Raw genomic sequence first — 27,040 nt, forward strand, 5'->3', positions numbered from 1 at the left:
GCGGCGACATATATATTAAATAATTGACGAGCTTAAAGAAAAAAACGAATAAATATGACTGTATTTAAAATTCTTCAATGTATGTACCAGATATTTGATTAGTTATAATCAGGTATAATAAAATTCGAAATCTACACGTAGCATAAAACAAACATAGTAATTAACTAATCCGTAGTTTATCCAAGAGTCTACGACGAAATGATAATAGAGCTGTTTTACTGCGGGCAGGTGTGGGATGTTTATGAAGCCCACGTAATGGCACGGTGTGTAAAACTCCATGAAAAATATTCGGCGATCAGTTTTAATAGCTGTCGTTATGTTTGACGAGCGGCCGCGCGACACACAGGGACAGCCTCTCCTACATTATGGATTCTGTGTGGTGACCAACGTCACCCGTAACAACCACAACAGATCATTTTTGTATTGCTCTGAATAGCGATACGACCTTGTCGTTCGCATGACGGTAAGCAATACGACCACCCATAAATAGTAGAAGCACCATCCTACACCTTGAATTACAAAGTATTGTTTGGTTTGCGCTCGCCATCTTGAGACATCAGATGTTAAGTCTTATTATGTCGAGTAGTTACACTGGCTACAATGTCCTTCAAATTGGAGCATAACAGTGAATACACACTGCCGCTTGGCGGCAGAAGTAGACATTGCGGTAGTACCTACCTAGCGGACTCTCACGTATGAGAGACCTACGACCAGTCTTCTTCTCTCAGTTTAAAAACTTTCCGCATTAGCCTGCGGTTCGACTATGACGTGGGCGACGGGGATCCTTAACCCTCAAACCGTTAGGTATTCCGCGTTCGTGGGCTATAAAATATCAGTACATAGAGTATCGCAACAAGGAATATTTATGGCAAGTGAGCCAACGTACGCTGCCAGTGAGGTGCAATTTAGTCAGAATGCAGTAGACAGATCAAAAAAGACAGGGAGCAGCAAAGCAGAAACATTTTGTACGAGCCGGTCCTTTACTGTAGCAGATGGCAAATGTTCCGGATTATAGAGACAGGAGAACTCGCTGAAATGTAGTACATTGTGACAATAAATTAAGGATTTACTCGGACCGATAGCTGTTCATAAAACGCAGTAAGACGGTCTTCATAACTACTGCTTACTGAGCCTTATTGGTCACACTTGTAATGGTTTTTGGAACCTTTTTTAACTTGCAGTTAAGAGATGACTATAATCTTGTCGAACGTGACGTGTCCGCCATCGGCAACTCTTGCTGACTTTATAGTTACAATGCATATTATCGCTAAATCCCAATATAATTCAGCGTATATAATGTTGTCCAATATGTTGAGCGTCACATGTTGCGCGTTGGCTAGTTCTAGTGTATAAAGGTTTAACGTTTGAGTCGAAAGTACATTTGTCCGAATATTTTTTCATCTTGTAAACGCAGGACGTCGTTTCGGCTACGAATGGTCTGATACACTTAGCACTCAAGACGTATCGACGCACGCACTAGACGCACATAGGTAATGTAATAATACTATATACGTTATCGTCTTCAATTCAAAACTGCGGACCCGAAGTACACTGATGTACTTCACAAGAGAAATAAGAAACAGGTGGTGTCAGTTTTATTAACTGTTTATTCTGGTAAAGAAAACTAATATCACAGAAATAATATATTTTTTTTTCAGTTATATGGTTACATTAAATGCAATTTGGTGTTTCATTCCGTACTATTAATATTATTATTTTTTTTTTTGGGAAAATTTCATATATTCCTTGCAACAATTATTTTCTTTTTCCTCTAGAAGAGATCCGTGACCATAAGCGGTTCTCTCTATAACATCGGGTTAATACTATAATATTGTATTTATATTTTTTTTCAATATCTCTCAGCCGTCTGCAAGCCTCCTTAAAAGGCCAATTTTATTGAAATCTAACAGATTGCAAGTAATTGACCCGATTCGCTGAAAAAGTTTTACTCAAACTCGAGACGTTTTTATGAGTCGAGGGGAGCGTTGATAAAAAAATAAATAAAGTCGAGGCGACAATGTCGCGAGACACTCACGCCACTAGTTGATCGCGAAAGTAGGAGTTTGGACAGACGCGCAGGGGCCGGGCCGTGACAGGAACGTGCGTTTGTATCACATCATGCTGTATAAGCGAAAGCGACTTACAACTTAATAACAAGAGCTTTATGAACGTGTTATCACGCTGTCTTAGTGCTCTTATTTTATGATTGGGGTGAAGTTAATTGACGTATGAGTTGTCTATAAATACTCTATTTATGCTCAAAACGCTGTGAGTCAAATCTTTAAGAAGTATATATTTTTATTTATTTATTTAGTACTTCAGATACAAATGTACACAGGCGGCCTTAATGCCAAAGCCTTTCTCTACCAACCAACCTTAGAGTGGTGCAGAGATAATCATAGTAGGTGCAAGAAAGAAGGTAGAAAATACAAAGATTCAATAATATATCTGTATTGCAACATATTTACTGGAGTCCATCCTCATAGCTGTCCCACAACCCTGTCCCTGCCCGTGCGTGTGACACTACCCTCCGCCGCGACGCCGGAGCGTCGACACAAGCTGCGTCTAGCGCCGACACCGACACGCGCCGTGTTTACCGACACGATATCTCCATACCGACAACTATACTACGCAAACATTACTGCCCATAAAATAAACATATTGTTTACACTCTACTTCGCTTTTGGGCTTTATTTGACAATTATTTTCGGTTCTTGTTACAGCTATTTTCTCGGATACTAAAGTAAATAGTTTTATTATTATTTCATATATTAAAATTGTAAAGCTGTTTTTTTTCTATCTTTTATGTTATTTTATGTTTTATCACAGAAAATAAAAATGGTATCACTATAACAGCCTAATAATAAATAAAATATGATTGTTTATAAGGAATTAATTCACTTATTAGTCTTTTTTGTACCTTAACACTGACACCAAATGAAAAAAAAATACGTAAAACTGCGCCACTTACGAACACATTGTATTTACGCGCAGTTAATAACTGCGCCTGTGCTTATACCCAGTAAACATTTCGTGTAAATTAACCGAGCCACAGATTTACTGCAACAAACATTAAAACACGCTAACCTTTGCAGTTTTAATATCAGCGGCATATTGTGTTCTGGATGAGCAAGTAAATTAACTATTACAATTAGCGCCCACCGCCACACCGCTGCACCGGCAGTCAGAATTGCATGTGCAGTTAGCTTTAGATATTCAGTTTTGATTAAGTCAGTACTTAATGAGAAAAAGCCTTTACTAGAAGTAGAGCAGAATGTTTAAAAGTAAGAAAATAATTAACAAACCTTGTATATGCGACTCCATCTGGAACAAGAACCACAACTGATTAGTCTTTTTCTACGGGCAAGCATTGTGCTCTTTGTATTCCTATATGAAGGGGTTTGTATTCTTATTCATACTTTGATGTGATACGGAGCGAGCCTATCGCCATACCGGCCATAAACTTCAGATTCCAGGCTTATACTGAGTACAAAAACCCAATATCACTTTGCCCGACTCGGGGATCCCAGTACTGCAGGCGTACTGTAATACAACTACATTACTAAAGCTGTAATTATAGTACCTAATTCGTAATTCAGCGGTATTATTTCATATGCTAATCATAATTTATAAGGCGAGCACCACGCTCTAAACGTTTTTAGCTGCATTGAAAACACGTAAAAAAGAATTATCTGCCGCACGATAGCATCAAGAATCCACTTGACTTCGCTCTCCACTCGACAGTACGCGGAATTTGACGCGAGTTATAGGAAAGCTGTGTCAAGATGCATATTTAGTGTGGGCAGTATGGAAGCCTTCTCCCTGCTCGTGAGACTTCTGCAAGGTGCTCGGCGCAGCGTGGGCGGTGATTAGCATTACCGCGCGTTTCTTCCCAAATAACTGAAGATTATATATGCCTCTTTACACATTTGTCTTTTTTACCTTGAAAGTATTTCATTTAAATAAGAAAGAAAAGATGTGGTGTTACTGTATGTGTAGTGTCATTTTTTTGTTCCTGTATTGAATAAAAAATAACAATCCTTTGGCATTTTTATGTAGTTTCGTCTCTGTTAACCCCACTTAAAATAAAGATATAACAATCTACGCAATTAAAGATATGCACGATATATATAAGATATATATATGCACGTCACATGGTGGGCATACGATGACGTCACAAATATTTCTTTGTTCATTTAGTTTTTGGTTCCCTCATGCCGATGTGACGTCAATGCGTGTAATGTTAAATGTGATAATGCCAAAAAACTTCGACCAATAAAAGACATCGAATCATAATAGTCATCACTAGTACTAACGCCTGTTTTATTTCTTTTATTTATAATAGATTACGTCACATAAGATGATTCTTAGCGGGTACATGATGATTCATGCGAGGTTTACAGCCAGGGTAATATACTAGCAAGCCGTCGCTAGTGAGTAGTGTGTTGCGACGCGTGATACACTCCAGCTGCCCTCTGATAGCTCCACGCGTCTCCAGACATCGCGCGACACTGACATCTAATTGCGCACTTTATAAAAACAATATACTTGATTAGTTTTGTAATTTAATTACTGCTCTGACGACATTTGTCCTTATAGGATTCGTTGTGTCACACAATACAATCTTGAGCTTACAATCAGTTTCTTCTCTATAGTATGTACTCTGGTCGAGCTCTCCTTTTCATGCTCTAAACATAGTACAAGTACACATCATAATAAAAACAGTAAGTGCAGGAGATTGCAATAACTGTTGACGCTAGCGGGTACACGCGGAGTACTGCTGGAGTGGGTATAAAGATAACTGAGACGGTAGCGAGTGGATCCGCTTTATGACAAAACTTGTGATATTATTTTTAAAATAGCGATGCAATAACAAAGTTGCGTGAATCTCAGCGCTCTATCGGTTCTGCAGCACCCGCCCCCGCGCCTACGCTCCTCGCATCCAGCGCGGCGGAGATGAGCCTCTGATTGACCTCTCATTGGTTATTAGAGGCTTTTTTCTACGACTAAATGATGAGGCTAAAGGTCACATTGTAAGCGCCTGTTCTACCTACACAGTGCCATTTACAGTTAGTTTTCAATACCAAATATACCGTTTTTCAATATTTCAATGTTTCTGATCGTATTGTATAAGTAATATCAATAAAACGCCTTTCTTTTTGGTCTTTGAATTCATAAAGCTGGCATCGAAAAGAATACAATTAAGATCCAGACACGTAATTATTTTCATATTATAGACAAGCGAACTCAAATATCAGTGTTATTTTGTGGCTGTTACAACATACGTGGATACAAACATTAATAAAATTGTGTTAGAACGGGAGTCGACGTGTGGTCACTCGTTCCAAATTCTAAATTTCACTCTTGTTAAGAGGTCTAACTAGCTTGCCGCCTTATGCTATGAAATAATTGCAAACATTTATACCTTTCTATTAATGATTTAATGCGGAATACATAATGGAACAAAGAAAGAATGTAGAAATAATATTTTGTATTATTTTCTTCACAGGAAATACAAATAGGTTCCGTACGCCGCGAGTGGTTCCTATTCTCTTCCACGACTTGTCGCTACCATAATGTAAGGAAAACGTACAGAAATAACACGCGTGTGCTCTGTAATACATTTGTAAAGGACTGAGGTATCATTATGTCTACGTTTACTGAAATGATTTAAGGAGATTTGACAAGATCTTATTCTATTATAAAAGGAATAAAAAAAAACTACTTTTAATACATCACAGCTCAAGACTGATGTAGATAAAATAAAGCATAACAAAGGTACATTAATTATAAAATCTCGATATCCAGAAATACTCGAGTTTCGATCTCGAGATTGCAGTAGATGGCAGGGATAAGCGAAGTATTTATAGACCTTAGAGAAATCTGAACAATCTTTACGGGCAAATTGTGTGACGTCAAAAATGGAAGAGTTTCGATACGCCACGGCGACCTTTGAGAGTCGTGACGCGTGATCAGACCGATGTGTTGCTGGCGTGGCAGGATCGAGCTTGGGCTTTATATAGAATAGTTGACAAATGAGTTTTCTCTCAACAAAATGAGATAAGTAACTAATTTACCTGATGGTAAGTGCTGATTTAAAAAAATATAATAATGAAAAAAAATAAATTTCGATATACTGACTTTTCATTACACATTTCACACGTTTTATCCTCATCATGTCTGATTTTAAGTCTTATGATTGAAAATTACACCAAAAGTATTGCGGAGTTATGTTTAGGCAGAGCAGGTTGGACCGTTGTGATATATTAATATAACACTTACTAAAATAAATTATCTAACGATGATTAAGTTGTTGCGCGTCGTGGGCGAGCCGGCCGAAATAACTGACATATGCGCCCAGTATTGCGTCTTAATCAAAATCTTTTACAATGGACAGGTTTCATGGTTCAAAGGCCAAACGCTACGGGTTTCATTTTTTCTATCATAACTATTTATAATATGTGTGGGCATACTGTGGAACGAAAGTTTATGTATACAAAAACTTATACTCACGTTAGCACTTATTTTATTTATAAGAGCAATTTCTTTGAGTGAAATATCAATTTAAGTAGTATTTTAGTAATGCTACTAAATCTACATTGGTCGTTAATTTCATTTCATGGCAATCGGCCTTCCGCACTAATATATAATAGTAATTATATTTTCAGTGATGAGCCTTAGACAGTTTCTACGCTTTTTTTAAACTATAATTACTCAACCTATCATTAAACTACTCGAAACAGAAATTTTATAATGTTGACCGCAGATTATGCACAGCGATAGCACATTATTGTGCCGCCAGGACATAATCTGTAATCGTTTTATGATCATGAAAACAATATCGTCCGATATGATAATTTATAGAGTGCAGTAAAGCTCCCGTGTATAGCGGCGGCGATCGGCGCGGTATCACTTTATGAGCTTTTTATCAACCCGCACTTTTTATTTAATTTATCAGTGCCATATTTTATATTATTTAAGCAGAAGTGGTAGATGTTAAGCTCCGGTGGTGCGCGTGTGGGTGGCGGTGCGCCGTCACGGCCGCCCAACGCCTCTGGGAGGTGCTTAGTATATAAAGTGGAGTCGCGGCAGCGGCGGCAGTGCTACGGCTGTGCTCGCCACGTCGCGGCCGGACTCTACGCTCTCTCACGACCGACTCTGCTACGAGCTCTAACTCGCCGTTCGTAGCGCGTCAACTCTTTCTAACTCGACTCTACGCAACAATACAGGTTAGTCTTTTGTATACATTAGTTTTTCGTATCGCTATTCACTTTCAGAATGTTTTACGACGGACACAAAACTTTTTTTATACCCAAAAAAAGAGTAAATAGCAAGTTTTAATAATTTTCTCGGACCTAGGAGAAATAACCATTATTTTCATTCAATATTTTATATTACGTGATTAAAACTGCTAAATAATTCATAAAGTATAAAAGTTACACTTTTTTATTAAATCTCGATTATGATTACACGATTATGATTGATTATACATATTATGATTTTTTTACGGTAGAACTTATTAAAAGTATGGACGTAATTTTTTCTTTAATCTTAAAAGTATATTGAAACATTACACGTTATTTGTTTATCTTGTTTTTAATGTATAAGTCTGTTTTTGCTACGGTGAAATCGAAAGCATAAATATATAATAATATGTTAGAAGTAAGTATTACAAATATAAAGAGGTTGGCCCCAAAATAAATCCTATTCACATCCAAGAAGTTTCGACACGCCTTTTTTTAAAAGAGCGACTTCAGAGCCTTTTCAATATTTCTAAAAAAACTATAAAGCTTGAAATCAAAGGGATTCAAAGAAAATAGTTTAAATGAATAATTTAACCGTTTTAAATCAACTGTCTCGATGGTCAGTCATGCTTTCGTTTAAATTGCTTGATTAAGGGTGTTGGAACAAAACCCATAATAAAATAAAACGAAGTTTTTAACTGACTTACAATATTGACTTGCAGGAGTTCCGCTCATTTACATTTTTTATTAAACCTTTTATATTGAATTGAAAAACGACTGAACTTAACAAACCTTACGGCCGACCTACTGAATATTTACGAAAGAGTCTGAAATCATTATTGAGATCTTAACATTCGAGCTAAGATCTCAATAATGATTTCAGTTCTGAACTTGATTTTTATTATTAAAAGAAATATAATTTTATAAATAATTTTATAAATTTTCGTCACAAAAATTCTTAACCCAAAATTATAATAATATAAATAAAAACACATTAGATTTTACATAACTTAAAATATCGTTCTAATATATCTAAAAAATTGGTTACAACAGAAAAAAAATCTAAATTTGCCTCTATGTGTACTCGCGTGTTAGTCATTCATAACGATGGCAAGTCATTATAACGCAGTCTTTTCTTTTCTCCGTGCGTGCAATGCAGCTTATTAAGAGCTGTTGTTATGATTAATTACAGCTGTTTATCCGATGACAGCACGGGACACAAAATACTATACGCCTCTATAGACTGCCAACACTGTACAGCGAAAATATAGAGGTTTCTGACTAGAAGTTTTATTTCACAATCTTTATTGTCAATTATGTACCCCAGCAAGTTCATGCATCGTCACAAAAATAAAGCGTAATAAGCCAAGCTTATACGAGTTGTGCAGCCGGTTATTGTAGTGTATACTACAGTAATTATAATTATTACAGCGGACAGCGTGATTATGGTGACTTTAGAGAGACTGAACACATGGTGGTGTTATTATAATATAAGATATAAAGTAATTTACTAAAAATTACAAAAATTCCAAGAATTAACAACGATGTCCACGCTAGGCTATGCCTATATCGTGGACATCAAAATTTATATTTGGAGTATATTATTCTTACTCTACCAAAATACAAAATACAACTTTATAAAATTAGCATATAGCTATATATAAATGGTTATAAAAATAACAATAAATCGTTAAATAACATTCTTTTTAGATAGCAAATAACATGATTCAAATCACTGACGATGATTACAGTATCAAAAATATATATTCTGCCAACACATCTGTTACACAAATGTAGAGTCTGGTTAATGTTTAATCGCGGCTTGAGTGGAGGGGCTGTAGAGACCCGAGTGTATCTCAGTGGAGCATCGTTGGGTCGTTGCGACGGCGATGTTATCGGGAGATCGTTATCAGTGAGGGTGACGTCCTTCGTGGAACGAATTCTTATTAATTTAGGTTTATATTTTATTCAATATTTTTGAAGAGACATATTATAATGTGTTTGTAAAAAGAACCTTTTGAAAACTACTTTATTATTCGTTAGTTCTGAATACCTAAACAAAATATTATTTCTAAATTCCGTTGTTGTTATCGAGTCAAATACAAAATTCAATTAAAAATTGTGATTGTTAATAAGAAAGCACTAGAACTAGTATTCTCATGTTAGATCCAGTATTTAACTCACGAGTCTAACTCGTTGAAATCTTTTGTTCCAAAGCAAGAACTATCCGTGCAAAGCTTAAAAATGTCAAAGTCAGTTTTATCATGATTTTAACTACATTCAACTTTTATTAGAAAACTAATTTATAATTGTATTAAAAGTGAATCCCAGAAAATGAGTCGCAAAATTATTGAAACGGATTCGTCCTCGGAACGAAAGCATAAAAGGATCGCTAATGTTTCTGTACAGTACGGTTAACTTCTGAAGTGATAACTCAGCACATTAAAAGCTTATATATCGTATATGAGTTAAACTAAACAGTGAAGACACCTATGTAAACATACGAACTGTATAACGATCCAAACTTTTATAACAAGATTTATTGAAATTAATGTTGACTTTTGAATGTAGTTTAATATAAATCATATAATACGTCATCAGTAACAAATTACTATAGTCAAATCTGTTATTAAAATCGTCTTGAAACTGAAATGCAATATCTAAAGGTATTTATTACGTTTAGTTAAATCTACGAGTACTCAATTTCCTCTAGTTGTTTTCAGTGATACCACTGTTGGCTGTAAGTTGTAAACAATTTGTTCCGTGTGATCTCAACTACAAAAGGTAAAAACAAACAAGTCAGAAAGCGCTACTTCGTCTACGCCGTAGCCGCTACGACACATCGTTATCGGATGAACAAACTTTACGCATAGAGTTACACGCTTGTTTAATTAATACAGCTATAATTAAACTAGAACAAAGTACATCGATTTTTTAATAAAAAAAATATGATAACGATTATTAATATATATTTTTTAATATTGTAATTATTACCGAAATCAATATTTTGACTAAATAATAAATATTAAAACCAAATACGATGACTATTCGATATTTTAATTTGTCTCTTAGTACATTAAAAAAGAATAAAAATAATTTACAAGAATATAGAATTTATATGTGGTAATGAAAATCGATATCTTTAAACTATCGTGGAAAGTAACAGTTAATATTACTAAGTATATTAAGATTTTTACAAATACGTCGGTCAAGTTTGGATTTTCTTTTTGTTTTTGTTCCATGTAGTTGTAGATTCGGTGCAGAGAATGAGGGCGGGCATGAAGAATTCCATACTTTGAAGTATAATGATTCATGTTTCGAGATATTACTCATGCTATTATTAAATATTCTTTATAAATATGTATATATATCAAATCTTAAGGTAAAATCATAGGAAAATGCTCATTTTCATAACTAAATTTTATATGATAATGAAAATTACACACAAAAGAGAAGGAATAAGATACTTTCAAATAAAAAAAAACGTAATTTATTATAGGGTTTTCGCACAATTATATATTTTATGGTAATTTTGGGGTTCGTTTAAAATAGATACAGATTATCAATAGGAATTATTGATATTGTCATAATAATATTATACATCAATATTAAACGATCACAAGAATGATATGATACAATATGTTGTGATGATAATATTATCCGAAATATCGGACAAGAATACGCTATGGTAATAGTAGCAATATATTTTATAAGTTCACAATATTACATTATACAAACAACTCCATACAATACATATAAAAATACTTTCACGAATATCAATATTTATCATAACCACTGAATATTAACAATATCAATCACTTTCATTAATCCTAATGTTAGACTTTGGATACGAATGTCGCTGTCTACAACAAAATTTAAAAATACGGAAATAGAATCAATTGTTGTTTAATTTTGTTGAAAAAATTTAATCCCGAAAAGGTATTCAACGAACATAGGTGATTTCTAAAAATATTTCATAAGTTATTTTGAGTAACTCTTATGACCGGTATGTCCTTATCAATAACATAATATTCAAAATTGTCAGTATGGAATAAAATACAGTCTTATTTAACGGCAAAAAAAACTCGCAACATTTTTTTATCAAATGAATTGTATTTCATACATCTTTAGGACAACGTGTTATTCATTTGCAATTTATTATTAAAGTGAAAATAATAAATCTGTGACAAGTAAATAAAAAAAAAACAAAATTCAAAAAGTAAAATACAGATTAAGCTACTTGCTAAATAAACAACTCAAATAATAATATAATTTACAGTAATAATTTCTGAAAATATTTCGTAAATTATAATGAATTTTACAAAGCCATTAACTCTCTTCAAAGAGTGGTTTTGGCTCAGGCAATCTCGTAAAAAGTAATAAATTAATCAGTAATTTTTATAAATACGTTTGTATACGATAATCTTTGACAGCATTTAACCGGTTCCCAAAATACTTTCAGTAATAGAAAACCAAATGTGTCTCAAAAAAATGGCCGCTGATAACTTATTATGAATTGACTACTTAATTGAACACATTGGAATATAACTATTATTCATTTACAATGCATCAACTCACTCCGACTAAGGCACAGTTAATCTAGTAATCTGTAAACTTATAATTAAGTAATTTCGACGTGACAGTCTGCGTGAAGGCGAGAGAGACCATACCCTAAGTTATGCATCACGATCACTCGGAACAAAGACAGTAGACTGTCAGAGCAAGGAGTCAGGTACAGTCCGATTGTCCGCATGCAAATTTCTCCGTGATTATAATATAAATCTTCACTCATGCCTTCGAGCAGGGTCCGGCCGGGGACGGAGACGTGCTAATATTTTAGTATCACTCTAATAACTCACGTAATCACCTCCGGTCATGAACAGTTAAACAGATCAATGTTCTCTGATTTCGATAAGAAATAAGCTTCAAAAAGTTGGTAAAAGCAAACTCACATATCATAAGAAATATTTTAATATTATGGTATTCTCGATATAAGTAATAACTGAGAGCGCACGGTACGTCCACGGCCCGGACACTGAGCGGCGGTGTAGACAACGCTTACACCGCTGTTTGCCCTCGCAACGTATTTACATTTAGATTTGGATGCTAATTTCAACCAAAACGCCTAGATTAGATCAATCTCGTAAACAATACACAAGATAATTACATGCCGCCCCGTGTCTCTATTGTGAGACGACATTCCAAGAGACATTATACCTTACTGCGTCGCACCAGATGCAATCAAAAATGTAAATTATATTTTGGAATTGAATTATTATTTAATTAAATTATGCTTGGTAATAAAAAAATATATTGTAGTCAATATTGTGCGGTTCGTCATAATGGTGAATTAATTCATATAAATTAGTAAAATCCTTGTATTTTGTGGTTTATCACACCGTCACATGTGGCATGTTAATTTTCTACCTATCATTGCTACACTGAGTCTCAACAAATAGATCGTGTATGCCCCATATATCACAGATAACGCCAATTTTAAATATATTGCTGAAAATATAAAACCATATCTCAAACGGTTTCTGAAATATGAACACATAAACGATAATCACTCGCTCTTACAATTTAATTGCAATTAATTAACGCGCGCACCGCTCTCGAGCTGCGTAATGTACTCCTTATTACCTTTGTACTGTTCCGCTAAAGGAGTCGTTAGTGAGGCAGACACGTCTTCATCCTGCACTACTTGAGCTCTTATTACCACATTATCCATACTTACGAGATAATTATAAACGCAGCCTTGTATATTTCACAACCATAACGTGTCTGGTTTCTGTAATTAAATTCACCTGTAGTTCCTAATACTCATGGCGGCCTGGTAACTTAATTATTGTTCAGATCTATGCCATGTGCAACTGCTGCGTGTAAGATATATTATAACGTTTAATATATATATTAACTTCTGTATTATAAACTTTATTCGTTCCTTATACACCTTTCGCCAAGTGTGTTCTGTCCTATAATGTGATAGAGGAAGAGTCTATCGCCATATCGGGCACTAATTCCAGACACAAGGCTGATACTGAGCAGAGAAACCCAAATATAATTTTATCTGACCCGGGATTCGAACCCAGGATCTCGGAGATGTCAGATTTTTGGAACAAATAGACATCACCAATGTTTTCGTTAACATAAGTATACTGCTAAAGAGCATGCTATACAACATCGTCTAACTCAATATTGTTTAACAACAATGCGCACAACATGATAATCGAGTTATACCCGCACGGAGCAGTTTACAGACTGAAGGCTTCATTATTCAGTGACGTCCGACGCGCCTCGCGTTACGGCGAGTGACTTGTCCCAAGCGACCTGTATACAGTAATACATCTCGTAGAAGATACAGATTACAGCGCGCTTGTTACGTGGTAATACAAACGACGATTCCTGTGAATTATGAATATTTCGTGTCATTATGTTTGCTTTCTTTTACACAAGAATATTACTTTCCTTTAGTATATTTATATTTATTTTACTTTATTTTTCCTTTATATAACTTACTTAAGTAAATGCAGATATAATGTTGTTAATGGTTTCTTGTAGTGTTTTCCGTAGTTTAATTTTAATAAGGGCATAGGTTTAATGAAGAAAATCTAGTCTTAATGTAATTTAATGCTTAAGTATTGTTTATAATGATTTTGTTCTATATATATATGCCTTCGTTAAATAATAAAAAAAGTGACTTACTTTACGATTCATCCTTCTCTTATAATAAATAGAGCTGTTTTTGAAATTACATACTATAATTAGTTTTAGGCAACCTTAGCATACAAAAAGAGAACAATACTTTTTCATTTCTTAACAACTTAGAACTTCACGTAACAAGACCAACTACAGATTCTTCGTTCTGTGCTTATCTTAATTACATTATTGCATCTTGAACATTTTTATCCGTCAGAACAATATGACGATGACTATTCCAAGCAAGCCATTTATAACCAACACACACCTATAATAGACTCTACATAGCAAACCAATGTTATATCAAACAGCGACGTGGCACCATTCATCGTACCAACAGACGCCGACATAGCGACATACGATCCAACCAAACTATAATAAATGCTGACCATCAATTAATGACTACTATTTGTAATGCGCGGTAACACGATCACACTCGTGATCAGTGTCAGCGATTTAATGTGTAATACGAAAATAGATGTAAATTATCACCTATATTATAAATAGCATAAATAACCTTGCTCGTATTACAAAGAGCGAGAAAATCGTGAGTTCAATTCTACCCGTACACCACACAATGATTACTTTTCTGGTCAAGTATTTATTCTTTAGTAGAGACCCATATTTAGCAGTAAATCTCATGAAGCTGCTGATGATGTATTCTCTAGTATCGACTAAACGAATATCTGAGAAAGTCAAACAAGAATTATAAAAGTTTATGAAGATTAACAACTTGATTTCTTCCTTTCGAGACGAAAGGCGTAAGCCGTCTCATCATTAAAGAGTGCCCCTATCCCATAATAATATAGTGTACCATGTAGAGATGAAATGTTGAACACTTTCAATAAACTACATCTAATATCCATAATTGGTAGAGCTGTACTTTTACAAATTTCAGCTTTTAATTTTTTATTTTTAAAGGTCAATAGGTTCTCTGCCATTTTTCCGCCATTTTAATTATTCACACAACTCATCTGTTCTAAAACAAAACAAGCCATCTTGAATGCAACTCTCAATATTTTATAACGAATAACAAATATATAGGTTGACTCTACGTACAAGCAAGCAGAGTTTTTCAATAAAGTATAATTTGTGAACAACCACGACACAGTTTAGTTTTTAAATTGCTCTACAGTAGAGCTCAGTGTGTGTTTAAAAGCTTAGCGCGTGTCCCGCATCGGTGGCCACAATGGGAGGCTGCGTGATAATAGGATCAGCGCCGCCGCCGAGACGGGCGCGACTTCAGAGCGTCGCTCTACGCGGAGGAACAGATACGGGACAGACGTCTGTACTTCAAAGCATTTTGTATTTTATTAGTATTTACTCTCTGCAATGTTTCCGCCAATATATTACTGTTCAAATATCCTTTTCATATAAACTTTTCCGTCTACGCTTTGTCGCTTTTTATTTCTAAATCAATTAATTTTATTCGGAAGAGACATACAACTGGGTTAATAAATAGTCCCAATAAGTTGTTGTTAAATACAAACAGAAATGTCAACGCAATCAACATTATTATCACGTATATTATTAAAATAAATATATAGTATATGAACGTATATAATATAGTCGAATGTCTGTTAGCACTTCGTGTATTAATCATTGTATGGATTTTAATGATATAGATATATTACTGTTATAATATTTATCATTTGTGTCGAGGTTACCATGAGGTGTAGACTTTGCCATGGCGATAAAAAATGTGATTAAAGCAAGTCGTGGATTAATACAGAGATTATCTTTTAGAAAAGCATAGAGAGATTTTTTTTATTATAAAAATACTTTCACGCGTTTATAATACAAAAAATAGAGTAGCTCGTGGAGAAATTTGCTAGCATATTAATGTAGCCTAGAGTACTTAGCAAAAACTAATATGAAATATCTTCACGGATATCAAAAGCTTCCTAAACTCGTGGTTGTTACGAACGGATTAAAGCACTAGAAGTCAAAGAGCGTGGTAAAGCATCACATTTGTCATAGATTATCTGCTACTAAAGAGTCATATCGTGGGTATTCGCTACCGCGGTTAATTTGAACTTCATCTCACTTTAAACCTTATGTTTTAATAGTTTTTGTACGGAAAAATACAAAGAGAAAAATGTAGAGTTTATGTTATGGCATTTCGTCAGATCAGATTTCGTACTCAATTTAGTCTGTAGCAAGATACGATTTACTAATGTTTCACAAAATCTTACATCAATTATAATCCGACGCAATTTTTGGATAAAACCCGAATATTATCCAATAAGAACAAAATTTATTTGACATGCGATCAGGTTATATCTTATAGGTTTATCTCCTGTATCAACTTGAAGATATCGATATAGCTTTAATTTTGGCTGTAAAAGCTAATTGATATATTGAAATACTTTGATACAATGATAATGAGTACGCGCGGAATGATTGATGACCGAATGCGAACTGACTGGACAATATTATGATACTATGACAATTCAAACGGCGTAAAATACTGATGATACAATTTGTACGTGCTTGCCCGTACAATATATGTAGACGTAAAAGCCTTTAATCATTAATAGTGCGGCTGTAACATTTGGTAGAGACACGTGACTCTTGCTGTACGTGCCGTGTCACCTCACATCTCGCCTAGTGTTGACACGCGAACACTCTACACACCAATCTTCGTAATATGATCACTGAAACGTGCCGAATGCTAGTTATTTTTTTATCATTTCACCGCAGCCCCGCGATGGTAATGATACGCTCATGCTTCGTACGCCATGTGTCGAGATTGGTTCAACATACAGGATAAATGTTTTACGATAGAAGATTTTAGGAAATTGCTGATGAAGCCAGCCGGTCGTGCGGTTGTAATAGTTAATGTGTTTGTATTTTTAAAATAAAATTAAAGAAACCCGGATCATCTTTATTATAAGGAAAGAGATTGTAGGAGTATAATTCTTAGTTATATTTAGTGATTAGCATTTGTCTACGACTCTATAATATTGCTTTTCTCGAACTGACTTATATATAGCTGCCACGAATACATATTTTTTTAGAATTACATCAGTAGTTTCTTAGAGTATCTCGTTTCTCTGAACTCACAAAACCTATTTTAAATATAAATCATTAATTTTATGAAAAAATAAAATTTACATAATACAGTCGCGAAACTTTGTGTCTACTAAAACTGTTTGTCTCTGACTATAAGACCGCAGACAGATGTAGTGTTTGCGGAAGGTAAAAGGGCGGACGCGCGGACGATCGTGAGGGTACAGTAACACGCGCCCGCCGCGACCTCTCCGCCGGTAATATTGTCATAACTTAACTTTTACGTGGTCCGAAGTGTCGCCTGAAGTGTGTGTTAGAGTACTCGAATGTTACCCAAAATATCTAGAGGCCTTTTGAAATAATGGACTGATAAACATTATAAGTCTATTTAAGTGGCATATTCTCTAACTTGGGAAATTTATGATTTTATATGTATCATAAAATACTTTCCTTCTTATATATTAATATTTGCATCTACCTATAAACAGGTACCATAGGCGCTATAAACACTTCAAATTGTTACCGTCCAATAAGGCGGGTAATACATGTATGTTTTTTAAACTTTACCAATTTATTTAATTCCCAGAAATTAAACGCGGCACCTCATTGATTTCAGCTTAAGTACACCTTCTTTTTCTCACCATAATATGTTATTCAAATCAAAACAAATGTAACGCTTCTATAACGCCTCACCCCAGCGGGGTGGACAGAAATAATGAAAGCGATCGCATGTTTACGACATTTCATTTGCCATAATCTGGTGATTACGGTGTATATGAGCCAATATGAGCTAATATCTGTGTTCATTTCCGCGCGGGGACCGCGGCGGGGCGCGCGCAGTTTATTAAAAAAACAACCGCACGAGAGCGAACAAAAGGCGAGAAAACAACGCGCTACAAAGTTGAGAATAACTGTGTGAAGCGAGGGACCTATTATTTCTATCGTATGAGTATTGTATTTTACAGTAAACGACAACTTGCTGTGCCATTTCAGAACGGATTTTATATGTCACAGATCGTCTCGTTGGTATATAGACAGTGTATTCTACGAAAAGTAAGGTTATGGTTTTGATTTCCATTCTTTTCATTACAAAAGATAGTCGGTTAGTTTAAAATCTGACAAGTTTTATTCCCACACCAGTGCATACGACTCGTCCGCGGCGACGACACTCTCTCGCAGATAGTGTCTAAACCAAGTTCCGTTGGGTTTCCTTCCCCGCCGCCCCGGGCGCCCCCGCCACCCCGCGACGCTCTGCACGCGGCGCGATATCCGCCACATTCCGCCGCTCCGTTGCGCCGAGATCAAGGTTGCATCCGCCGGCGAACAATGCACGCGTACAGCTCAGGAAGTGAGCGTATTCAAACGCTCTCTGAGATACGATCTTGTTATATTTCTATTCTTAGATCGCTTATAAGATTATTGTTCAAAGATTATAAAGTTAGCTTTTGTCAACATCTGTGAAAGCACTCACGGATAGTAATAAAACCGCATAGGAAAGAATTTTCAGAATTAACTCAATCGAATCCTAAACCCTACGGTTCGTATCCGAACCACACTCACAGAACCAAAGCATTAAGACATAAAATAACTGGCTATTTTTAAGTATGTGTAAGTGTATCGTTGGAGCCACGATACACTCTGGCTGGTGTCGTGTGATACAAACTATTAGTTAGTTTAACGAGTTATTATCGCATCAGTTGCGGTGCCGCTCCACGTCTCAAGTTAACGTTCTCAACACTGAACAGAGTCATTACCGTGACAAGTGAACTACTGCATGAACAGACAAGCGAAGGGAGAGCGCGTAAAGCTATAATGAAATACGCGATACTATTAGAAGATTGTTTAATTGGAAGACATAATTGCATGGTGTATAGTAGCCAGTAAATTACACAGGTTCATATTTACCGTTTACAAGCATCGTATCTTTCCCTGTATTCCATAATCTGCCAGCTTCATGTGTTTTCGTAATAAGGTTAATTTAAAGATTATAAGTATAAAGTAAATTAGCGTGTGGTTTTGAAAATAATTTCTAGAATAAATTGTGATCGCTTTAATCGCTCGACGACTGATATTCAAATACATTTAAATATTAACTCGCAGTTTGTAGAAACTTATAAATCAGTTAATTGGATTCAGTGCCGATAACTTTTAATAAACCTGTTGTTCTATATTGTTGTGGAAACTTCAGACGTCACGTTGGAGTCGGGGCGCTGCGGCAAGTTATAGACAGATCGGTTTTAAAATTCCTTGATTGAATTTAACGTGGTCGAAGTTCCATAAGTAAAATTCAAAACAGGGAGTAGACCCCAGGCATACCATCTACAACTGTGAATTACTGACACAGTGCGCTCGTTACTTAATGCGACAGTGTTCAGTCTCATAATGCTTATGAATCACGCCGCACCGGCCTTAGTGTCCTTCAAACTGTACCATAGCGCCTTCCGCCTGGTTGGCGGCACAGACACACATTTAGGCAATGCCCACACAAACGCGTTCATACGAGAGCAATTTAAATTTACCAACCGCAAGCGACACCCTGTTGCATGACTGGAAACACATTTTCATTTCCACATCCGACAAATTGATACAACTTTTGTTTCTCAATCGTGAGTGGTTTTTTAACTTCTCTCAGCGAGAACTTTTTTTTTCTTGTCCGTGTGCCTGATATATTATTGAAAGTTGTGTGACAGACACTTTCTAACCTGACTGTACGCGACGGAGATGAATTCCTTGCTTTCTATTGAAGTGTTACGTTTCGAATACTAATGTACTAGCGGTTAAGAAAGTTTTTTGTATAAATTTTATTGAGTTTTTCACTCCAGATGTTTTATGCGCTAGTTGGTATAAAGAATTATTTGAAGTCTTTCGTTATAATATCCACTTATCGCTCGCGATGTCAATGGTTTACAAAAACATATCTTTATGAATGACAAATTTTAATATAAAATATTATAAAGTTGATGTAGCTTACCTTCAGGTATGCCGTGTTATTTTTGGATAGTAGACTTTTCTAATCCATGAAGTGATTTGTAATTTAAACGTATTTAGTACTTACCATTCGCCACAGACTGAACATGCTAGTTGCGCCTCTATCTAACCCTTAGATTGCTATAAAATCGTGGACTTATGTAACAGAAGTACGCATTTGTTGAAACTATACCTTAGCTGCGATATTGTACTCGCGGATGATCCCGCATCGCTGTAACCGTGACTCAAAAGCCTGTTTAGGGTTGATTGCGCGCTCTCAGCGTGAGATGTGGCGAAGAACCGCTCGCGAGCCGCGACACTTGACCCGAGCCCCCTCCGCCCTTCCGCACACCCTCCCGCAAGAGCCGCCCTTCACCGACCGCACCTTACATTACACGACTTAAATATGCAATAAACTAACTTATAACTGGTAAACATCTGTATTTATTTACAATAATCTTATGAAAAGGAGAGGTATCCTATGAGGAGGAGATGGATCAACTGAATCGATTCTAAAAACCGTTTTGATAACGCAGAGCTAGGCGATTCCTAAACAATATACAGACTATACTGATTTTTGATATATGTTAGTCAACATAAATGGTAACTGCTAGTCAAATTTAAAAATTCATCTGGCCGCCACGTGCCTCGTGTGCGCCGTTTCATTTCCTAAACTCGCCTGTTGCTTCGCCGCGTCGTCACAATCTCCTTGTTAAGTTTATTTCTTTCCTTACTCATTTTCTACACAAAATTAAAATACGAAAATGTATGAAGTAATGACTTGCAATAAAACGAAATTCCTTTATTGATGAAGTTAGCAAATGTTATGCATATAAGTTTTAATTTGACAAGTTTAGTCAAAACAATAAGTAAAGAAACAGATATCAAATCAACTACTCCTATTGTGCATATTATCGTTTGCTACTGCGTAATATATTATTCACCTCCATTCAAATTTATTTATATTTTCGTTTTACAAACCATGTATTCACAAAACTTATATTTTATACTTATAACTTATGTTGCAGAAATTCGTTGATTATAAACGAGTACATATAATTGCAGTCACATACTTCAAATATTCAGTTACTATTTTGCCTCAGTTCCAGTGCTAGGATTGAATCCGCGACCTCAATCTCAGCACATTATTACATTCTCCGCTAGACCATCATCACATAACCAAGTATAAAATATATAAGAATATATTCAATAAGCCAGCGAATGGGTGAGTTAGGAAAGTTTAAAAGATTTGTGACTAGTTCGGCGGACCCGCGGGCGGCCGCAGGGAGAGCGCAGATTGTCTCATGAATATATAAGCGGATCCAACTTGCTGGCGGCCGACACCGCGACACCGAGCTCGCAGGAACTCCGCTCATCTCGTTGCAAATTGATAGAGTCGCGTGTCTCGCTGAGGGTGTGACGTCATATTTGTAGCCGCAGACAAAACAATCACTCTTAAGTGTCAACTTAATCTCATTGAAAAATATAACATTTTTAATGATTTGCAAGAATATCCGACTTTACCGAGACAACATTTTATGTATATATTTTGCGAAGCTGCAGTGTGCAAGCTGTTATGTTCCTGTTTCAAGAACATTAAAGCCAGTGTAAATATGGCATGTGATTCTAATCTATCAGGAATTCGTATTATAGCTATATGTCGCGCAAAAATTATCATTAATTCTGTCATTTTTAAAAATTACTCAGGCGCAACTGGCGCTGAACTGACTGTATAACGGGAAAACACGAGTTCAATTTCCGAACTGAATTCAGAGCATTTTGTTCGCCATTGTGTTTATTTAGTCACGACCATATCATCACGCCTTGGGACGGTTGATGGGACGCTCTGCGAAATACACTAGTTGCCTCTCTACCTATTCCTTTGGGTATATCCGTCATGAATTCACTCACAAGAGCTGCTTTCATAACATGTATCACTGTGTCCTATCGTCCTCTCGCCCTCCGCCCTCGAGGGTACACGCTGTCCTCGCACGTTATTGGCCGCCGATGTCATTATAATTCTGTGGGTCGGTGGAGTCCCGCGGCCGCAAGTGAATATTGAACACTCACTTTGGGGCTGTACAAACCGAGCATATTGCGTCCACACTATCTTTGTAAAGACGACCTTTCAAAGCAAACATCGCGGAGAATCTTCGTGTTTTTATAAAAAGACGATAAAAACCAACGTCGCCTCGGGAGTGAAAAAGGCATTTGGATAAGTCTACTTTCAATCTGTCTGAGTACTAGTGATTTATTTTTGGTAACTGTCTTATTTGACTGCATTGGTTGCGTAGTTTTATTCCGTGGATAGTACCAATATTCTGAGGTCTCGCTTTCGAATCCTGGGGCGGGAAAAGTTGTATTGAGATTTTCTGCTCAGGATCAGCCCAGAGTACGAAAGTTATGCCCATTACGGCAATAGTTTCGCCGCCTATGACATCAAGGGACGAAATACATATGGCAAAAAGTTGTTGCGTGTCCTGGCTGCACATCAGTTTACCTTCTGGTAATAAAGGCGTGATATGTATTTAGATATTTTTTGTAAATAACTGCCTTATGCTAATATATTCAGATGGGACATTGAAGCTATCTAAGCACTAGGAAATATAGATTCTGGTCCCTATCGTCTATGAGCAGTCGTTGTGTTTTCATTAGGCGAACTGTAAATATGTAAAAAAATATATTGTAATAGAAAGTTATAATAAAAAACTCCGTATGTCTTAATGTTTCCACAGTAAAGCTTTTAGTAGCCCACTCACATTCACAATGGTTCCTTCAGCGGCAACTTTTAGCTCTCAACTGAATGACCATTCGATTGCCATTTATTCACCTCTATAGGTACATTTCCCAAACCCAAGCAATTAATATAACAATATAAACATTAAGCCATGTATTAAGGGATAGTCATGGGAATCTCATTCACGTATACTCTAAGATAAGCACAAGACTGGGTGGAGCGGAAGCAGCTCGTCAGCGTCACCACCTCAGGCTTACCAAAACGGGCACGACCTTCAGTCATGAAGAAATCGACAAATAAGAAGAAGGCGTAAGCAGAACAAACGCTATTACATTAACTACTTCTAAACCTACTTCTATAAAAAGTTATTGGGAGCGAGTTAGTATTGACTTTAACCACAACCCACGTTTAAAACACGCGTGTTTTTTAAATGATCAAATTTTTTATTTCCTTCGCTTAGATCTATCACCAAAACACATCGATTTCACAGCGTAACATCCAGCTATTAGATTTGTAAGATAGTTAATGTTAATCGTTTTTTTGTTTTCTTTGTTTATATACTGACTTTTCTTAAGCGATACTTTTCATTGCCTACATGATTATTTAACGAATTTCATTTCAACTCTTTACTATTTCTATTAAGTATATAAAAGGGGCTAAAATGGCGTCTAAGCGATATATATTAATTTTTAAATTAAAGCAAAAATGTTAAACAAATATAACGTTATTCGAACACGACTGTATCGCCGACGCAATATTTGAAAATCAATTAAGCTAAATAAACAGATATCGCGAAGTGAAACATTGACGTGTTATTAATTCATCGCTGGGCGGCAATTATCTGAGTCTTCATAATTTCAATCACAACACGTACTCTACACTAATCAAAATTCGCGTATTGAATAAAAACAATGAACTTCATCGCTGGCTGACAATGGTAACGTTCTTCTTATTAGCATTATTACTAGTCATGTGTCTTTGAATCGCTATTCCAAATATAAAAAGTTGATTCGCTTAGACAGCCGACTTCATTTATAGACAAACAATAACTCAGTTATAATTAATTAATAAGAGCAGAGAAGTTTAAGACATAGCGAGACATTATGTAATTCCTTGTTTTGAAACCCCGGAGATTTAGCGCAGGTTTAAATAAAATGAACTCTCTGTACAAATTTCTGTGTGTGTTCGTTTTTAGAAAGCTCCGTATTCCGATTTTATAGTTCGTATTCGGTTCACTTCCTAATGGAATTAGTAACGGCAAATCGGTCAGTTTTAATTGCTTCTGAGTGTACATTATAAAATTATTCACTAATTTTGTAAAATGTAGAATTTTAATTATTGGAAAAATTAACTATTAAACTCGACCTAATAACTCACATTACAATTTTTAGTATAGCTTTTATACTGTTCGCGGGATCCTCGAATATGTGAATGTGATTCTTTTGGGATAGAAAATTGATCATTAGTGTGGGTGATATATTTTCACATATACATACCTGATTTGACACTATCTAGGTTCCTTATAAAACTTACATGAGAACTAAGACATTCATCCCCAAGGGTGTTATTACATTCCAATCTAGCCACTAATAAACTAAAATACTGAATTCGACTGCGATACACATGTTAAACTAATCATGTGTAAAACTGCGGCACCGGCCGACATCAGCGCGGTTTCCGTGTATTAATATCAGACGCATATCACTGCAATTAACGCTTGTTAACGAAGTTAGGGCTGCCACCGGGCCGGCGCGCGCGGCCACCGCGGGAAATTACTCGTGAAAATTAACGCAGTTCCCGGGAAAAACATGCCAAATACTATCATTTGAACTTGTACTTACATTTTTATTTAAGTTTTTTTGTAAAACAAAATCTAAACATGGATGATTGTGTCTAGTAAGTGATAAAAGATTCGTGTGTGCTTTGACAAGCTTTATAAAACGTTTAATGTTTGGGATGGAAAAGACTTTTGAACAACGAGCACAACAATTGCAAACAGTAGACATTGTGAGACTAGATACACGTAACAGTTTATGTAGACGAATACAGGTCGCTGTTATTAACTACTTTGGACTTGAAATTTCTCGGTTACTCCAATAAAGGGACAGTGGACGAAGGTATTACGTGTCTTGTGTCATCATATTTTACTATCTTAAAATAATGTAATATATACTAAATAATTAATAAATAGTAGTGGAATAGGATTAAATTATATTTTATAATATCTTAAATATTATAAAATAGAAATTTATCATATTCCACTGCCCTGGATAATTTCTCACAGTAAATGGGTATCAAATGCTGGTATTATAAATTCGTTTTGTATGCCAGAACAAGAACATCATTCATGATAATAACCACTTAAATAAATCTGAGGTGAGGGCTCCAGTCGGAGCTATTAATATAACGAATTAGTTTAATATCTTAAACAGATATCTAAATAGCACACAATAAAACAACTTCTATTGCTAACTCGTGCTCTATTGTTGAAACTAAACGCAAACCATTTAAACACATTTAAATTTCATACTAATGTTATAAATTTACAAGAGTATTTATCTGTCCTATACCAAAATAACGTCATGTACCTGATGTGAGGATATATTTGGCGTATTCTCTACGATTAGTAGGATTACTAAGGGCATAATCTAGTTATTCTCTCTTACTGTACCTTAACTTCCTCTGCCAACTTACCCATGACTTCTCTAGCATTCGGAGTACCTATATGCTCGTTTGCTGGGTTACTGTTATAAATACAATAGAAATGATATTGATATACTTGAGTACAATAACGATATTATGCTTTTAATGGAAAGATCTTTCATGTTCCGATGAATAAATCATCAGTATAAACAGATTACAACCAAGGCGACATTTATAAGATGTTTCTAGACTTATTATCATATATTTGTGTCATCTCTCCGGAGGAAGAACATAAGTAATAAATAAGACCATTATGTTGTTTCCGTCGACGACAAGTAATAAAATCTGTTCTGTCTGACTGTCTACGATGCCTACGAACTCGTTATGAGCGTTTGGTACTACATTTTTGCTACGTAATAAGTGCAGTGCTACGTAATATTCCGATACGTAGCATGTGTGTTGCTACGAGTTATTTGCATGCTACGTTACTCTTACATGGAGTGGCTGCTTGCGTTCTACCATAATTATAATTAATTTGTAATATTGACACAGTTTTATTTCACGGCCGACAAATAATTTGCTAATTAGTAGTATGGTTTTGCAAGCAGGGCAAATAATTGGAAATTAAAATCAAGAGAATATTTTCTCGTAAATTAAAATTATAAAAAAATTAAATGAAATAAGACCCAATTAAACAGACTAGTTCATTTTTAAAGAAGCTAAAATTTCAATAGACTTTTTAAGATATAACTTAGTTTTGTAAGAGGTTAAAAAAATATAAACCTTATATTCGTAATAATAAAGTTCATTATCAAGATTACCTTCACTTTGTGTATAGTTAATCAGTGGTCAGAGGTTGTGTGTTCGACAGTGGAGGCGGCGGTCAGCGGTGAGACGGGCCGCGGTCGGGCGCTGCCGAAACTTCACGATTAACTCTTATTGTAGTTAAACATAAGTTTAAATGTTAGCGTCCTGTCGCGCGCACGCCGACCGCCGTCACACTAATCACTTCAATCCATCGGATAACAATGAAACATTTAAATGTTAAATAGTTAACATTTGCGATATCGAACATTTCATTTCGCGTTAATTAAGTTTATAAGACAAAAACTTCAAAACGCTGTGAGCTCTTTTTGCGTAGATCGGATCGTCAACAGATATTTATTTTTTTTAGATTTATTTAAAGCTATATCGCCTAATAAAAAAAAATATTAGTATAATTGGGTAATTTTGTATATGTATGTGAGAAACTCTACGATACACATCAAGGTGGCCTGCAGGTTCATGTCCGACGCCGTGGGGTCGCGGTCAGCACGTCGCTTGCGCGTGACACTCGACGCGTGTCTCGAGCGTGGCTATAGAGCACATACACTGACATTGACACGCGCACATTTGCAGAGACCGCACTGTGTAAGCAGCTACAGAGCTACGGGAGTATGCTGTAGCATCGAACTAGATATAACCGGATATATTGTTAAGTATCCGAATGGCTATCCATTAGACCCTGACGTATAATGGAGCAAGAGCCCGCGACGTCATACGTTGGTCAAGATTGTTAGCACACTGCTTTGGTAACCATTGAATGCGTTATTCTTTTCCGCAAGTTAATATTGTATTTTAGCATGTATAAAGTCCAAATTGTGAATAATATTTAAAAAATAACTCTTTCGTTCCACTTATAGAGTATAGCACTTAAAATATAACTGTTTATTAACTCGGACTAAACTCATAGTCATGT

General features: G+C 35.7%; 1 protein-coding gene across 1 annotated transcript in view; it reads left to right on the top strand.

Annotated features, from left to right (window-relative positions):
• Positions 1–7,098: 7,098 nt before the first annotated feature.
• LOC115449048 (allatostatin-A) overlaps positions 7,099–27,040 on the top strand; it is a 53,144-nt gene continuing 33,202 nt past the window's right edge. The window contains exon 1 of the mRNA XM_030176739.2: positions 7,099–7,229. The gene's annotated coding sequence lies outside the window, so the exon portion shown is untranslated. The remainder of the gene's footprint in view (positions 7,230–27,040) is intronic.

This window comes from Manduca sexta, chromosome 7 (assembly GCF_014839805.1).
Source record: "Manduca sexta isolate Smith_Timp_Sample1 chromosome 7, JHU_Msex_v1.0, whole genome shotgun sequence".
Lineage (NCBI taxonomy): Eukaryota > Metazoa > Arthropoda > Insecta > Lepidoptera > Sphingidae > Manduca > Manduca sexta.